Source organism: Danio rerio, chromosome 13 (assembly GCF_049306965.1).
Source record: "Danio rerio strain Tuebingen ecotype United States chromosome 13, GRCz12tu, whole genome shotgun sequence".
Classification (NCBI taxonomy): Eukaryota; Metazoa; Chordata; class Actinopteri; order Cypriniformes; family Danionidae; genus Danio; species Danio rerio.
The window spans coordinates 52,121,338-52,140,745 of record NC_133188.1 but is presented as its reverse complement, the minus strand read 5'-3'; the positions used below and the strand labels follow the sequence as shown (position 1 = coordinate 52,140,745).

Genomic DNA, 19,408 nt, shown 5'->3' with positions numbered 1-19,408 from the left:
ATTCACATCTGTTTCTCTTATTATATACGTGCTGTGTAGATTCCAACAGCTTTTGTGTGGTGATGTTGTATTTTGAGGCTATTTGCGTTAATGTTCATTCGTCAGGAAACACCGAGGCTTCTGATCCTTCCGCAGGCCGCGCTTTGTTTAACTGGGCTTGATTTGTTCTCCTGTCCAATAGAAACTCAATTTAACGTGTCAATTCAGACGTTGTATGATTGTGAATAGACTAGTCGTATTTTTTAAATCTGTCACGAGTCTAATTTGTATCACTGACGATGATATATTTGTGAAAAATGGCAGCGGTCAGTTGTTACAGAGCGCTGGGATGGTTAGCATTTGCTATAAGCAAACGTTAACATCTAAACCCACAAAATAACACCACAAACCCGAGTAAATTCACCGCGACAGCATTTTTGTGTTAGATTACAATTTAAACCCTTTAATTATCGCATTGGCAATAAACACAATTTAAAACAGAACACTCAACCAAAGGTGTTCTGGTAATACCATGTTTATACCATGGTATTTCGATATACCTTGCAGTACTATGTAAGTACCGTGGTACATGTATGTAGTTCAGTACCAATATATACACTTATCACTTTGTGTTGATATATTACATGCTAATGTCTCTTGTGTAGGTGATGAAACGGTGGTATTTTGATATAGCGTTGACAGCATATGATATGAATTACAAAGGTGCTTCCTATTATTATTATTATTATTAATAATAAATGAGATATGCCATGTATGTTATTGCTTTTGACATATTCATCAGTACCAGTGTGGTGTTTTATAGTAATAGAATCATTTATTTATAACCAAGTATACCATAGTGTTACTTTGACACATCATCACAATGCTATGATTCTGTTATTATTATTATCATTATTATTTATTTGTAAGGTATTAATGCCACTTGAGTCATGTTATTGTGATTGTCATGCACTTTAATGTTGTCAGAAACGCTTGGCCAGAACCACAGTAAACACACAATACTCCAAGTTACTTCCTAGAACTCCATAGACATGAAATGGTATTGCTGTGGTATGTTCTGGCAAGGCCTTCCTGTTTATTTGTTTACCTTGCTTTAGTTGGTCAGCTGTGCTGGATGCTGTAAAGTAGATGCACTCATTGACCTGTTTATTGGTATTGGGGTTTGATTTGCCGTTGATGAGTTGTAAATAATGACTAAATTTAACTGTTTTGGTCAACCAACATGGCTTCAGTGCTGATAATGATGAATTATCAAGAGTTATGAATGCTTAAAATGCAAGTATTTTGTTTATACAGTTGAAGATGCAATTATCAGCCCTCCTGTGACGCTTTAAGTATTTTTACTAATATTTCCCAAGTGATTTTTAACAACACATGGAGATTTTTCCACAGTATTTCCTATAATATTCTTTCTTCTGTAGAAAGTGTTATGTCTTTTAGTTTGGTTTGCATAAATAAGGTCAATATTATTGTCTCTCTTATTATTTTTTGATTTGTGTACGGAATGAACCACAGTTGTCCAATAACTTGCCTAAATAACTTAGATAAAGCTTTAAATGCCACTTTAAGCTGAGTACTAGTATCTTGCAAAATAACTAGTTAAATCTTATGTGTTGTCATTGTGGAAAAAATAAATTATTATTATTAATAATTATTAGAAATGAGTTATTAAAAATATTATGCCTAAAAAAATGTTAAAAAAAAAATCAGTAATTGTCTAAATCTGTTCAATTTTGTCTTTAACTATGTATATAGTAGGGCTGGATGATATTGGAAAAATCTGACAGTGCAATATTTTGTATTTTCTGCAATATATATATATGTATATATATATATATATATATATATATATATATATATATATATATATATATATATATATATATATATATATATATATATATATATATATATATATATATATATTGTGATGTGAATACAGTTTCACCAGAAATAACGAAATGATTAATTATGTTTAATTGGGGATATTTTTAAGGGTGTGAAGGATGTTTAAAACAATGGTAACACTTTACAATAAGGTTCATTAGTTAATGCATTTACTAACATGAACTAATCATGAACAACACATGTACAGCATTTATTAATCATAATTGAACATTTACTAATGCATTATTAACATTCAAGTCCATGCTTGTTAACATTAGTTAATGCATCATGAGTTAACATGAACTAACAGTGAACAACTGTATTTTCATTTACTAACGTTAACATGAACAAATACAGTAGTAAATGTATTGTTCATTGTTTGTTCATGACAGTTAATGCATTAATTAACATTAACTAATGAACCTTATTGTAAAGTGTGACCAAAACAATAATAAACAAATTGCATGTAAAAATAATTACAATAGAGCAACAAAAAAGTAAAATAAACTGTAATGGTTTTCCAGAGAGTCAAACAGTATTCACGTATACAAAAATCAAATAATGAAGTGTAAAGTACTACTGTATAGTCTTCATTGTATTAATTCAGTAAAATAATTCCTCATTAAAGTTGCAAATGTACTTTTATTGCGCCTGATTGCTTTAAACTCTCTTGAAATGTCTTTAAAACACATGCAAATGATTAACTTTCAGTCTGTTATGGTCACATATATTTAAAAAAAAAAGCATTGAAATGAATAATTTTGTCTTCAGCTGTATGTGTATAGTAGGGCTAGACGATATTGAAAAAATCTGACATTGCAATATTTTGTATTTTTTGCGATTTATATATTGTGATTTGAATACAATTTCACCAGAAATAAAGAAAATATTGATTATGATTGATTAGGGTCTCCTTGACAGAATGTTTAATTCCTCCTGAGGACTTGAAACCTACAATTAATTTGTATAGAAACGAAACATGGCAAAGAGAGATAACTGCATAAATAACAAATTACATGAAATTAACCCGAAAATAAATGAAAGACACTTAGCAAATAATAATTTTGAGACCAGGCATGATCAAACTGTTGATATTAGATGTCAAATTGGACATTCTAGATTGACTCATTTGTATTGGCTGAATAACGAAGTACCACCTAAATGTAGTTACTGCCAGGCTGCTCTTACCATGAAGCATATTTTGGTGGAATGCGGAAGTTTAAATGCCATTGGACAAAATGTTTTATAAGGAGAGCACTTTGATGGACTTATTAAAAAGGTACCACCAGGAAGAATCTTAAATAATCAATATTTGAACGGAAAAATCTTATTTAACTCTGAATATATTTTTGTGTGAATTTTATACATTTCTATCCTATATATTTGTCTGAGTAACTTTTTATTGTAACACAAATTTGTTTTTATCATGTAATATTTTATGTATATCCATTTTGTCATGAAATAGCCATAAGTTGCTGATGTGGCAATAAATAAATGATTGATAAAGGTGATTTTTCTGAGGGCGTGAATGCTATATAAAAAAAATAAACAAATTGCAAGTAGAAATAAATATAGAGCAATAAAAAAGTAAAATAAACAGTGCTTAATGGTTGTCCGGACAGCCAAACAGTATTCTGGTATACAGAAATTGAATAATGAAATGTAAAGTAATGCTGTATAGTCTTCATTGTTTTAATTCAGTAAAATAATTCCTCATTAATGTTACAAATGTACTTGTGTTGGGCCTGATTGCTTTAAACTCTCTTGAAATGTCTTTAAAACACATGCAAATGATAAACTTTCATTCTGTGACTCTGCGATGGTTATACTTTACAGTGACTTCACTAAATTACTACAATAGAGCAGCAAAAAAGTTAAATAAACAGGGCTTAATTGTTTTCCGGAGAGTCGAAAAGTATTCAGGTATATGGGAATTGAATAATAAAGTGTAAAATACTACTGTATAGTCTTAATTGTATTAATTCAGTAAAATAATAAGTTACAAATGTACTTTTATTGCGCTTGATTGCTTTGAAATACCCTTAAAACATATGCAAATGATAAACTTTCACTCTGTTATGGTTATACTTTACAGTGACTTCACAAATTGTATGCATTCTCAATTGTTGTGCTGATCAACTATAATCCCAACTCATCATTGCATATCCTGCAATGTAACTATTGTGTATGCACACATTGCGATATTGATGCTGAAAGGATATATTGTGCAGCCCTTGTATAGTCATTGATAAGTTGTGTTGTGGTTATGAGTTATTGTGAGCTTGGTTTGGCTGGTGTTAAAGGTTATCCAAACTCTGACGCACCTCTGGTCCTTTTGGCCATCCTGCCCAACATCTATAATAGTTTGGTAATTTGCTATGCAAATCTAACAGCAGGACAGCTTGTTTGGGATTCAGGGAATAAAACTGGAGAGCTGGTTGTACTAACCACATCTTAACTTCTAATTAGAGCGTAGTCATGGGACGAGAGAGCGAGGCTGAAATTGCAGGACGGTTTGAGCACACAGTGCAGCTATGGGTATGTAAATGAATGGCTGCTGTCACCTTATGGGAATGTTCTGTAATCAAGTCTGAGAGACAGGTGTTTCATTGAAAACATGCTTCAAACAGCCGTGCTCATGCAGGAGTTGAGCTGGAAACAAGCGACATGTTGTTAGAATGCAAATGGCATTTCTGATGGACAATATAGAACAGTTTATCCAGTGTTTTCCTCTTCAGTCAAGTGTTCCCTCTGCCTGCAATGACATGTTTTTCCAGTAAAAATAACAACATCTAGTAGTAATAATAATAAAAATAGATAAAATATTATGTATGTATATATATATATATATATATATATATATATATATATATATATATATATATATATATATATATATATATATATATATATATATATATATATATAATAATAGCTTATAATAATAATAATAATAATAATAATAATAAATTAGTTAATAATAACAATAATACAAAAAATAGCTAATAATAATAATAGTAATAACAATAATAATAACATAAAAAACTAATAGTACAATTAAAATAGCTAGGAATAATAATAAAATCAAAAATGCTAATAATAACGATACAATTAAAAACATATAATAATAAAAACAATAACAATATAAAACTAAAAATAGCCTATAAGTAATTATAATACTACTACTACTAATAAAATTGGAAAATAGCTAATAATAATGATACAATTAAAAACAGATAATAATAATAACTACAATAAAATTAGAAAAAGCCTATATTGATAAGCAATAATAATAATAATAATAATAATAATAATAATACAATTAGAAAATGGCTAATAATAATAGCATTAATAACATTAAAAATAGCTAATAATAAAAATAGCTAGTAATAATATCAATAATAACATTAAAAATAGCTAATATTAATAATAATAATAGTTATTATTTTTTTAAGTATTATTGTTATCATTATCATTATTGTTGTTGATAGTATTCAAATTGTTATCATCATTATTATTATCATTTTTATTATTAATGATAATAATAAAAATAATAATAATATTAAGGTAGAATAATAGTCATATGCAACAAAATAACAGTAGCCTTAATACAGTGAAACAGTGATCATTTTATCCAAGGTTATCATCAGTGGCTGCACCATTTACATTTTTGTGATTATATCACTAGACTCTAAAATTATAATTGTTATATTTAAATGTTTTGTTATTAAATAAGAATATTAAACACTGTACTCAATAATAGTATTGTCATTTTAAAAAGTATTGAAATTTTAACAGCAATTTATTACAATAGCAGCGTGTATGCCGATCTTATCTTCCTGATATTGAAAAGTTCAGCCAGTGCTAAAAAACAGAATGCAACACACTGCTTGTGTGTAAATGTTTGTAAATGATTTTAGTGCCACTCTTATATTTAAATATTTAATTCACAGCATTTACAGTTTAATAATTGCACTAGGGCTGCACGATATTGGAAAAATCTGACTTTCCGATATTTATTTTTCTGTGATATCTACAATTTCACCAAATAGTTGAATTATTTGAAAAGGGTTTTGTGCATTAATACTTTATTCTCTCTCAGGCCTTAATTAAAATTTCACTTTGTTGTGGTTAAACTCTGCGGTGACTCAACATCAATCCTAACTCAACATTGTGATTTGATTATTGTGGGTGCATACATTGCGATATCGATGCTGAAACGATATATATTGTGCAGCCCTAAACTGCCCCAAGCCAAATAACAATTTATTTTTTCAAATAAATTAAATATGTAGCACCAATTTGTTCTACATTTTCCTAATATGGCAAGTAAGATTGCAACATTTGGCATGATTTATTGCAACTCAGCGTGTCCCATTATTCCCATATATTATCCAAACATCCTCATAGCAGGTGGTCACCTAGAGTACTTCCTGAAAAACTTTGGAAACTGTATTTACTGTTGTGCTAATGCTCCTGGATGGAGATGTTTTTGTCAGCTGTGTTTATGGCTGCAGTTCACCCAGGCCACATCTTTGGGGTTTGTGAGTAATGGGATTGATGCTCCAGTAATTCTCACTAGGCATGCTAAGGTGAGTCTGGTGTGTATTTTTATTTGGATGGCTCCGCTGGGGTACTGCAAAGGGAATGTTTGGAAATAAGCTGGAATGTGTCTTTCTTACGAAAACTGGGTCAAAACTGCAAAGCTTTCAAACAGGATGGGCCAGAATTGGACTAAAATATAGTGAGATATTGTGCTGTTTAGTGACAGTTCACCAGTTTTTGCTCAAACTGGGGCATAAAGTTGACACTTAGGGATGGGAAGAAGTTTCAGCTGAAGTCATAATTATTCGCCCTCCTGTGATTTTTTTTTTTATTTTATTTTTTTATTTTTTTAATTTAATTTTTTATTTTTATTTAATTTTTTTTATTTATCTTCCAAATTGTATTTAACAGATTCATGAATTTTTCACAGTATTTCCTATAATGTTTTTTCTTCTGGAGAAAGTCTTATTTGTTATCAGTAAAAGCATTTTTTAATTTAAAAAAATCATTTTAGGGTCAATATTATTAGCCCCCGTAAGCAATATATTTATTGGATTGTCTACAAAACAAACCACTGTTATACAATGACTTGCCTAATTAACCTAGTTAAGCCTTTTAATGTCACTTTAAGCTGAATAATAGGGCTGCACAATGTATTGTTTCTGCATCAGTGTCATAATGTGATCATTCGCAGGATATGCAATGTTGAGTCTGGATTATAGTGTATCAGTTGCTTGTGTTGTTGAGGTCTGTGACTGTATGAGGATTTTAAAAGCATTCATGCATAAAAAGTGGCATGAATTTCTAATTCTATTAATGATCAATTTTATTTAATTATTTATACAATGAAGACGATGCAGTATTATACATTTGATTATGCAATTACTGTACCTGAACAATGTTAGACTCCTCAGAAAATTATTAAACACTGTTTAATTAATTTATCTTTTACTTTATAGTATGTTACTCTGCTTGTAGATTGTTTATTGCTTCTAACTTTCAAGGCACTTCGTAATCTTGCTCCTCAATATCTCGCCGAACTTCTCCATATTTATACCCTTTCTCGCACTCTTAGATCAGCCAACTCCTCACTGGTATCAACTCGCACTCGATTAAGTGAGACAGATCTTTTAGCTCTATGGCTCCTCGACTATGGAACTCGCTTCCCCTGGATCTAAGGATCAGTAGTCTTGACACATTTAAATCTCGTCTGAAGACCCATCTTTTTAAGCAGGCTTTCCTTTAACAATTTTTTTTTCATGTGTTTTTTTTATCATTCGCGATGTGTTTCTACCTGTTTGGTCAATGCTTGTTTGGATAATTATTTATTTTAATTTGTTCTAGCATGGCTGTTGATGCTTCTTGTAAGGCGACCTTGAGTGTCTCAAAAAGTGCCATTTACAAATAAATTTCTTACTCCGCTGTTTTTACCATTTGCTGATGGTAAAAAAAATAAATAGCTGAAGTGACCTTTAATTAGTATTTTGCTCTTAAATTATATATATTTTTGTTTATTCAATTAAGATATTTTTCAGGGTCTTAATATTTACTCTTTAATTCTTTTATGTATATTCTTATGTAAAAGGTTCACATTTATGCAACCAATATTTAATAAATTGGTAGTTTTTTTCCATACTTACTATTGTTGACTTTTGTTCTCCGTTTGATCTAGCCGTTTATACATACCACCCAATGAAATAGGTAAAAGTAAATTATTCATGATTTGTGCTGATATCGGATTTGTATCGATATCGGTTCGTACTAAACGCTGCAATATCGGTATCGTATCGGAAGTTAAAATGTTGTATCGGGACATCCCTAGTCATCATACCAAAGATAAAAGAAATCCGTTATTAGAAATGAGATTTTAAAACTATTTTGTTAAAAAATGTGTTGTTGAAATCTTCTTTCCATTATAAAGAAGTTGGAGAAAAAATAAATAGGGGGGCTAATAATTCAGGGGGGCTAATAATTCTGACTTCAATTTAAATTACTGTAAACAAATGGAGTCTTATTGTACTGTGTTTATGAACAATACACGTATAAAAAGTCATTTATAATTTTCAATCAATATCTTGAATGACTAAAGGCCCGTGCACACAGAGACGTATTTTGCTCGCGTTTTCCATCAATGTTTAACGCCTCGTCACTAAATAAAGGGCGTCAATGTGATCGTGCACACCAACGCGCAATACAGCAGGCGCGAAAGCGGCATTTTAAAAAAAAAAAACACCTCATGCTCGTTTTTTTGTTTTGACATGCCGCGTCAAAACCTTTTCCACCAATCAGATCGGTACTTTTGTTCACGTGCACGGAGCTGCTGAAGTTACAGTAAGCTGCGAGCGCACATTGAAGAAGATGCCCAGAGGCGATGTGAACGTTTAGCTGCTTATTGCGCTGCTTAACAATAAACATTTCTTCATCGCTAGAGCTGGAGCTGCTGCTTGAACCATGCATGCTTGTTCGAGTCACCATTAACTTTATCAACAAGTGTGTGAACTTCCTCTCCTCGTCTTCTTCTGTGTTATAAGCGGGTTAAAGTTGTGTAGCACCTTTTAACGTCAGAGTGATTTTGCATACTCTTCAGCTTGACGCCAGTGAAAAGCGCTCGGGTTTGAATACGGAAAAACGTCTCGTAAAACGCTGACGATAAACGCAAACGAAAAGTGTCCCGGTGTGTAGGAGCCTTAAGGCCAGATGAAAGGGAGATGGTAATGTTTGAAAATAAATTAAGGCTTCAAGCATCTACTGCAATGATAAACACAAGCTCAATCCACAAGTTTAAATAATAAATAATTACTCACTTTTAAAGTGCCCATAATAACAATATTATGCATGTTTATTATCATGGTGTAATTAAATACTGACTACTTTTCAATGCTGTAGATAAAGGCCTGCCAGGTGCAGATGTGCTTATCAATAAGCTTAATTTCCACTTGTAGTGATGAACTGCTGCTGTAACGAACCAGTGAAGCTTCATTAAGTCAAATAGCTGGAGCTGATACCATCTAAAGGCCTTTCAGCATGTATTCATGTGTGTCCTGCAGGGGGTCATGTATGTCTTTGAAGATTAGCGGCTACAGACTGAAAAGAATATTAATGAAAGGTGGGGTGATTGAGTATTGTGATTCAGACATTACAGATTGTTTAAACACTATTCAATGAGGCTTAACGCGCTGTCAGGCGTACTCCCAGTGTGAGGCTCTCTCAGGAAAGTAGACTTTGAGAGAAGCTCTTTTAGTCAGTAGGTTAAGTGGGGTTTACTTGGTGACTTTATAATTCCTGGTTGTGGATGAATATATTTAAAGTAGTGCTGTGTAATATGATGATATTTATCGTATGGACAAAATAAAAAGTCTATAGTTTCATATTTAGCTCTTTTTTTATATCGTGTGTTTAAGGTAGGACTGCACAATATTTCTTTCAGTATCGATAGCGCAATGTGCACATCTTCAATGTTGAGTTAGGATTGTATAGTTTAGGATTATATATTATTAGTGTAATGCCCCATTCACACGGGGCTTCAGCGTCAACGCTTGACAGAGGGCGTGTCTGAAGTTGGGGCTGACGGGATCGTCATAGCAGAGTAAGCCAATGAAATTAGTCAGCAATTGACCTTATTCTAAAATGCGGAAGTGCGCCTGTTTTCGCGATTGTCTTAGAACTTCTGTTTCAGTCAGGGAGAAATGACTAGGAATAATAAACGACAGAAAATGGTCAAACTACTTGCTCTACAAACAAATGTGTGCATTATGTGTAGAATAATATAATAAGGAAATATCAGTTTGCAACATCAAACAGCGAAACGAGCTGTTTTTAATGTCTAAAAATGAATGGAAGTGAATGAGACCGGAAGTCTCGTGCCAAAAAGATTCAAATGGCTGCGCCCACTCGTCCGCGGAGAATAAGGTGAATAGGCCACAGTCTGAGCTGGTGTATTTGCATATAGCGATCTAATTGGCTGACGCTTCCATTGCCGCTTGAAAAGTTGAGAAAGTCCCAACTTTTGCAGCGTGCTACGCCTCTGAAGCGGCGCTGAGGGATCCACAATGCAGTTTGGCAATGCCTGACGTCACCCATTCAAAGTGAATGGGAAGCGTTGAAGCTGACGTGTAATGGGGCGTAACAGATCACAAATCTCACGGTTTAGATCACACTATGGTTTTTGAGTCACGGATTGGACAATTTTTCGCATCAGCAAAAAAGGCAGGAGACAAATGTCATTTGCTTTTCATTTATACAAAAAATATTACTACAAAAAGAATTTAATAAAAATAAAAATCATGAAAGAACCAGCTGAAAAAAAAGAAAAATATTCAATACGATAAATTATCTTCGTTACTGTTGCGGATAATGCTAAATATAGAAATCGAACATCTTGTACAACATATCATTTTTATTTTCAATTAATGATTCAACACTTCACACATAAAACTTCATGTTTCATTATATGTATATCATTTTTGAAAACCTATTCAGAGACATCATTTTAATGGTTGTTTTTCGCCACCCATTGGTTACACAATGTAATTGCTACAACATTCACTAGCGTCAAGTTTCATTAAACTGGGATTTTTAATCTTTACCATAAACGTCAGTGTTTATATCTGAACTATAAACTGATCTCCCAGTACTTTGTGTTATTTAATAATTTGTAACTCACTGAAAAAGTGTGAAAACTATCTCTCTCGATCAAACACAAATTTGAATGCAGCGATTCGAAGGATAAATTAACATATGCAAATCATTATCATTTATAGTTCAGTTTGTGCGGGCTTGAATTGAGATCATGATCTTGTAATGTTTAATCATGCAGCTTTACACTAAATGCATTAATGCAGGCTAAACAAACAGTGACAGAAAACACCTTTAATTAATAACCAAAGAAAGCATTTAGGTAGGTCCCACCACAACTTCTTCCGTCATCATTATATTTTACAGGGAAGCCAAAATGCTTTTACACACGTGGTTTGAATGACGCGGGAGGTGATCTCTCTGCAATTGTTATATATTCAAAAATGTTATTAATCTGCGGGTCTTGAGCATTCCGAACTGTGGGTTGTGATCCGTACAGATCATGGATCAACCTTGATAGTGTATTGGAATTATATAGCCACAGTTCAAAATACACAACATTTGTAGAGTTACTGCAGGTTTTACGCTTAATGGAGAAATGGTATATCGTTTGCACGTGTTTTTAAGCGCTAAGAGCATTCAGACATAACATTTAATAGAAAATAATTAACTTTATTGGAACTGTTTAAACAGTAAAGTCTTTGCAGTGTTATTTTAAGTTTGCCTTTTTTTTTCAATTTCTGAATTTCTGTACCTGAATTTGATTTGACTATACCCTGAGAATCCGAAAGCACTTATTATTTCACTCCTATGTTTGAAAATACATTTCATGCATGATTAGCTCCCCTACAAAATCATGCCAATCGATTAAAAATTAATACATTGTTTCCAAAAAGGGCTATTCAATTCATCTGGTGAAATTGTATTTATATCGCAATGTATATAGCAGAAATACAAAATATCGTAATATGTGATTTTTTTCTTTTTATATCGTGCAGCCCTAGTTTTGCGATAATAATTTTTCATAATTTAAATGAGTGCAATAATACATGTCATTATGGGCATGCAGACGGCATTATGAATCTCAGTACAGTGAGAAAGTAAAAATCTTGAAAGTACAATGTTTACATTTTGCATGTAATGTAGCAGTATTGTTGGAGCTGTAAACGTTTTTATGCACATTTTAAATATTGATTAGCATCTAAGCATTTTCATCAAGCGTTTGTTTATGTGATACTTTAAAAAGCGCATCATTTTGATGCTTGTTCAAGCTATGCATTTAAAATGAGCTGAAACAACACAATTCTTGGGATTGTTTTGTGGAGAAAACTTAAATGTTTTATGTTCAACCCACTTAAATTAGTTAAGTTAACTTAATCAACTTGTGTTGGGGGACGAGGCAGTGGCGCAGTAGGTAGTGCTGTCGCCTCACAGCAAGAAGGTTGCTGGGTCGCTGGTTCGAACCTCAGCTCAGTTGGTGTTTCTGTGTGGAGTTTGCATGTTCTCCCTGCCTTCGCATGGGTTTCCTCCGGGTGCTCCGGTTTCCCCCACAGTCCAAAGTAGGGTTGTAACGGTATGAATTTTTCACGGTATGATAATCGTCTAAAACAATACCACGGTTTGACGGTTTCGCGGTATACGGTATGTTACAAATGTTACAAAATAATAGAACAGTGAAGCAAATTTGACTTTTTCCAAATAATATATTTTTAGTTACTATAAACAACACCACTTACAATGAACAAATAAAAATAAGAAAATAATAAATAATGTGTCAAAGTCCAAATAAAGTCCAAATAAACATGGTGCAAATCCTCAGTAAAAAATAGATATAAATATTTACTATACTATAAATAGTTACATAACGAAACTAGATTCAATATGGAACATCCTTAGGTTTTATGTGCCAGCATGGATATGGTTGTCTATGAATATGGATTTGGATATGGTTGTCTGCAATGCAGACAAACAGCTGCATCTTCATTTGCGTCTTTTGAAAACAGCAAGAGCAGCAGTTCGTCTTTGCTGTGTCACTGTTTTGTCATGTTTCTGTGCTGCTGTGCATGCAAAAGTACTTAGTATGAGAATTATTTCATGCAAAACTTTTTTTTTTTTTGCGTTTTATTTAGCCGCGCATAAATGTATGCCTATCTCTCATTCCGTGTTGTTCAAAAAGCTTGGTCCACAAACAAAAGTGAAACCTATGCTTATTGGTTGTGATATAGCGAGTTTGAACCAATCTGGGCATGGAGGAGGGACAATGCATCAATGTATCATGTCTGATTTGTCCGGAGACACAGTGACGAGCGTTTCTTTGTCAAATCAGCGTTGTCAAATGTTGATGACGTAACCGCACTGATTCCGGAGCCTCTGAAAGTCCGCGAATGTTATGTGATACAGCACTGGAAAGCTGAGATTCTCTTCTTTATGCCAATCTTTGAATTGTATGAATCGGATCAGCGGATCAAAAGTTATTAAACATTTAAGAGCAATACTTATTTTTAGCCGCGGGCGGCTGTCTCGGTCTTTAAGGGTTAAAACCGTTGATATGCAATTGTTCATGGTATGATAATCGTGCACGTTCAAATCGTGGTAAACCGTCATACCGGTATATTGTTACAACCCTAGTCCAAAGACATGCGGTACAGGTGAATTGGGTAGGCTAAATTGTCCATAGTGTATGAGTGTGTGTGTGATGTTTCCCAGAGATGGGTTGCGGCTGTAAGGGCATCCGCTGCGTAAAAACTTGCTGGATAAGTTGGTGGTTCATTCCGCTGTGGCGACACCGGATTAATAAAGAGACTAAGCCGACAAGAAAATGAATGAATGAATGAATGAATGAATGAATGAATGAATGAATTTGTGTTGGGACAACATGAATGAATTGTGTTTAAACTAGGGCTCCATGATATCGGATATGACATTGGGATATTTTATTTTGGTGCGATATATATATATTGCAATATGAATATAATTTTACTAAAGGATTTAAATAGCTCTATATGAGAAGATTTCATTCATTTAAATCAACTGGGCTGATCAAGTCTTTATGTGTGCAATGCATCTGCTTAAAATATAATAAATTCCTAGCATATATAAATACGATAGAGCCAAAATAAAAGAACAAACAAATGTAAAATAACATGGTCGTCATTGTAATATCTTTTATCTCATAAGCTTTAATTTGATCCTGCAAAGTGACTATTGCGGATACAAACCTTGTGATATCCATGCTCAAACCATATATTGTTCAGCCTTAGTTATTCTGTATTTTTATGCAGTGTAGTTGGATGGAAACATGGCCATTGTAATGCAATAAAAGTTGTAAATACTTTATAGATCTTTATTTTATGTGTTGTGCACATCACTGCTCAAGATATCACTCTGCTAATAGTAGTGTAATATTTACATTTATTGTGTCTCCTGAGTGTGGATGATCTTTGTTGGGAGACAACGTGCTGTCTGTTGTGTTAAACTAGTTGGTGGGACACCGTGTTTGTAGTGGTTACTGGACTAGTAGCCCTGGAGAGCCCCCGGTGCAACCAGAGCAACAGTACTGCGTTTGCACCGCGAGTCTCATTCATACAGGATGGCTTTCCATTCGCTTGACGGTAAACCATCACTTCAGACATAATACTTTATTAATAACATCCTCCCACAGCGGGCTTAGTATGATAAAGAGGAGGTCGTGTTTCAGCTAAGCATGTGTTTGGTGGCAGTCTAGTGGTAATGTTGATGCTAATCTGAAATGTGGCATTTGGATGACCGTACCTGTGAGTATGACTTGGAGTCAGATTTAAATCAGCAGTTTCACTATGGTATTAGTGGTGAATGTTAGTAAAATACAGCTTAATATATCTTTTTTTTGCTACCTGAGCATGGGCTTTGAATGCATAGGATCAATTGTGTATTTTCATACATTATACCATCTATAAACGTAAATGTTGAAGTGTATTGTTTTTTATTTTGTGTGTTGTTTATTCTTGTCGACTTGACTTTTTTTCATTGCCATAAAACTATTCGTTATAGAAAAGTGGGTTACGCTAGGGCTATATAAATATCGGTATTGAAATTTATTGACCAAAGTGACAATATCAATAAAAAAAAAAGATTCTGTATAAAGTCTGTTAAGAAGCGCTATTATTTTAATAAAATGTGGCTGCTGAGCGCGCACTTGAATGTCAATAAGCTTAGAGTGTAAGTTTTTCATTTCCTAATGGAGGCATGGGATGGAAGATATGGGAGCGATGTGCACATTAAGGGTGTCACGATCCTCCAAATCCTCGATTCGATTACATTTTTGATTCTAAAGGCACGATTCGATTTTCAATTATGAATAATTAATTAATTAATGACCAATTAATTATTTGTAGCCTACCGTTTAAACTACCTGACCTGCATGGTCTTTGTTTTACCCATAAACAAATCATACAGTAAATGAATAAAGGCAAGATACACACATAATTACCACCTGTCAATCACTTTTTTCTGCGGGACTCGTGAATAGGCAGTGATCTGTGTCGTTATAATGGCGTCGGTAAAAAAGACGCACAACCAACAGGAACCAGCCAACAGTATCTGAGGTGTTCGCTAAAATGAAAAGTACAAGTGAGTGAAAGATTGAAGCAGTCCTCTGACTGCCTGGACCTGCTGTCTCGAGCGCATGGCTGTGAGTGCGTCTGTGTGGTCACGTGATTTTCATTTTCAGAGGTAGAGAGGAAGGAGGGCTGCTCAGAAATGCTACACGCCACTGTGGATGTCAAATCGTTGTCGTTCTAAAATGCCATTTACAAACAAAGACAGTAGCCCCTTTCACACAGTGATACCGGTAAATATCTGGAAAATTTCCGGAACGACTTTACCGGTATATTGAAAAAAACGCTGTTCACACAGGCGAGGACGTTACGGAAATTTTCCGGAAAAAAGCATTCACACATCCATTCCAAAATACCGGTAAATTCTGACATCATTCACCACAAATGAGCTTTAAACGGCTGCGCTTGTATTTGTAAACATTTGACTAAATTACAAACTCTGTGGATGATCAATATTGTGAACAACTTTCGCAGGATCACTTTCGCATGTCGAGATGTTCATAATATGTGCGTGTGCTGGCGCTCACAGGCTGTTTCACAGGCACACGCAAACCTTGAAGGTAAACAAACAACGGCTTATCATAAGCATCTCATCGATGATTATTTACACAGTTGGCATTAAGAAGAACATATAAACGTGATCTGACTAACTTCTAGCAGCTAAATGTGTCTGGAAAAATATTCAAAGGCTTTTATTCTCACAAACCGCACGGACGTAAATGCGTCTGACTGTTGTGATTGGCTAAAGCAGACGTCTCACGTCAGCAGGTTCTAGATGTGCACGCGCTTATTACGGCAATCTTCCTTCTGCATTCACACAGCGCAGCATTCCGGCAAATTACCGGTAATGTTACAACTTCTCTTTCCGGAAAATAGCCAGAACGAATTTACCGGTATTTTCAAAAAGGACCTGTTCACACATACAACCTTTCTGGAAAATTGCCGGTAATTTTCCGGAAAGGTCTGTATGTGTGAAAGGGGCTAGTGTAAACAGGGCCTGAGTGTGTACTTTTCGCGAGCGGATTTGCAACGGGGGCGGGCGGAGGATCGCGATGCCGGTGTTGTCTATCAGACGAACCGTACGTAATACGTGCATAGCAGAGCTTGCAAAACTGTGTTTTTTTTTGTCGACAACACGAACGTTGTCAACATAACTCACTGGAAATCCAAAATGCTTACACACCGGCGATTTTATTGAAAGAGGAGAGGGTTTAAGCTCTGTCGACGGGTCTCCTGCTTCTGCAGTTTAACAAGCACTTCAACAAGCCTGCTATTTTCCCGCTTGGCAAGCCAAGCTGACGTGACATGGGGGCGTGGCAGCATCGACGATTCTATTTTTTGATTCGATAATCAAAATTGAGCATAAATTTCGATCGATTTCGATTAAAAATCGTGACACCCCTAGTGTGTTTCACATGTTGTGGAAGGGGCTCACATGTGACTTGCGTGCATTTTCCAGGCACCCTAGTTGAAAATAATTCAACTTTTTCGAACGCCGTGACCGCACCATGATTCATGCAAGTAGAACTAACTAATCTGCTTCACACTTTGTATGGAATATACACATTTTAACAGACGAATTACCTCAGAAAAACACAGCGCACCCAAACACTGTAGTGCTTTTTACTTTTCTCCGTAAACTTGTCATCCTCTGAGAAAACGATTGATGGTCGATCAGTTATGAGAGACGTCAGGGGAGCGTGAGCGCAAAGCCCTTTGTAATGGTCAAGCAATCCGCATGCTCACCACTTCAGGTCAGAATAACAACACATATGAAAATGAGTGATTGTACATAAATAAGAATGTTGCCAGAGTGGCTTTTTGGTTTCTTTTCTTGTGCATGCCAGCCACTACCTCCCCATCTGTTTTTAGCATAGGGGGTAGTGTAGTTATACAACTTCATTATTTGTAGCGTTGCAGAATAATGATGGCTGGTTCCTTTACTTGAAAGCTCAGATTTGATACAGAGTTTACAGAGTTTGAGGTTTACTGTATCATTATTATTTACACCTTACAGATGTTGATCTGCCTTAAGCCTGGTTTATACTTCTGCGTCAAGTGACCGGCGTAACCCATGGCGCATGCAACGCGCGTAACTGTGCATTTATACTTCTGCGCGCTGTCTCTGTCGGTCTGCATTAACACTTCCGAAACGCTAGTTGGCAGTGAGGTGTAAATGTTCCTCTGTGAGTTTCTTCGCTGGTGTTTTGCTTTTCCTAAACACTTCCGGGATGTACAAGTGGCTCAAACTCGCTCATTTTGAGGCAGGAACCGGCGGACGTGCAACAACTTTAACTATGAGGTAAACACAAAACAAAGCTTTCCATCTGGAGCTCCTTCACGGGACTCCACACTTGTAAACAATCGCTCCATCAGGCTCGCACCATTCACGCGGCTCTCGGTCCCGCCCAGACTCGTCAGCGCTATCCAAGCCGACCAATCACAGAGCTTGCGCTACGCGTCGTTGCGACGTGTAGTTACAATTTTTGAGAGGTGCACGTCAGCGACGCCGACGGCCACGGCGAAGGGCTATGCGTCAGCGGCGTAGCATACGCCGGCGTTTGACGCAGAAGTATAAATCAGCCTTCAGTTGCACACGCTTTGTAACATTTTAATCATCAAAGTAAAGAGTCTCTTTAACAGATGTTTGTTTTATTTTTGCCATGAAAAAGGCATTTAAGCTGATATTTATATACCCTTAATCTCTCACACATGCATATTCTCTTAGCATAGAGTTAATGCACTAATTAGCCGTCAGAGTGTGTTAAACACCATTTTTTATGGATAAACATTGCATGCTTTTTTGGGTGTCAGACTGTCTCAGTGTTATTAATGAGAGTGATGTTAAATTTGAGTGAATCGCTTTGTATTTCTCAATGCTAACCTTTGACCGACGCTCATCTCAGGATATCGAGTTACAAACATCACTGTTGGATTTGCAGGTTGCTAACAGTTCCGAAAGCTAAACTGTGTGTAAGGTCTGAACTTGGCTATCTAAAGAGCAATAAAGAAATGCTATATTGTCATGTGATGTAAATCTGAAGTTGCTTTTCACTGCAAATATCTGACCAAGAAACAGACCCTAGTGTTGCATTCATGAGGCATTAGAATACACTCTAAATATGCTGGGTTAAACAATTCCTTCATGTTTAAATTTAAGTGGAAAAAAAAAAAATAATAATAATAATAAATAAATAAATAAATAAATTCAAGAATTGTGTTTTTACTTTTAATTTTAAATAAATAGTTTGAACAAGCAGAAAGTCATTTCTTTTATAGCATCATAGCTTTTTAATAAATGAAATTTTGATGGGGTTTCAATTAAATATCATTAGTTTCATTAGCAATTGTTACATCTTATGTTTGTGAATGAAGACTTGTTGCATTACTACAGTGTTCTATATGGATATTTAATGTGTATTTTTTCACCTTGTATTCATATTTGATCACACTTTTTAAACCACATTTTAAGGTGATTGCCAGTATATTGGGCTTTATTAACTTCAATTTAAACATGTATGTTTTTTTTTTTAGATTTATTTCGTCAGTTTTAGCCAATCACAGTGCATAAAAGATTTGATATGAGTCTGGATTTGATATTTGTTTAAATAGTGTGTCTTGCGTATGGGGTTTTCTTTAAGCTTGTTTTATACGTCAAGTGTTGTTTTGTGCAGTCATTTCATTGTACAGCACTTTGTTTTGCTGTTTGGTGGTTGTTAAGTGCTTTATAAATCAAGTTTGAGTTTGAACAAAACAGACCTACATTACCTGACAAACGTCTTGTCACCTATCCAAGTTTTAGGAAC

At 34.6% G+C, this 19,408-nt stretch overlaps 1 protein-coding gene across 4 annotated transcripts in view; it reads left to right on the top strand.

Moving 5' to 3' along the window:
• Positions 1-19,408, top strand: part of fbxo11a (F-box protein 11a) — a 50,784-nt gene that overhangs the window by 305 nt on the left and 31,071 nt on the right. The gene's annotated exons all lie outside the window — the stretch shown is intronic.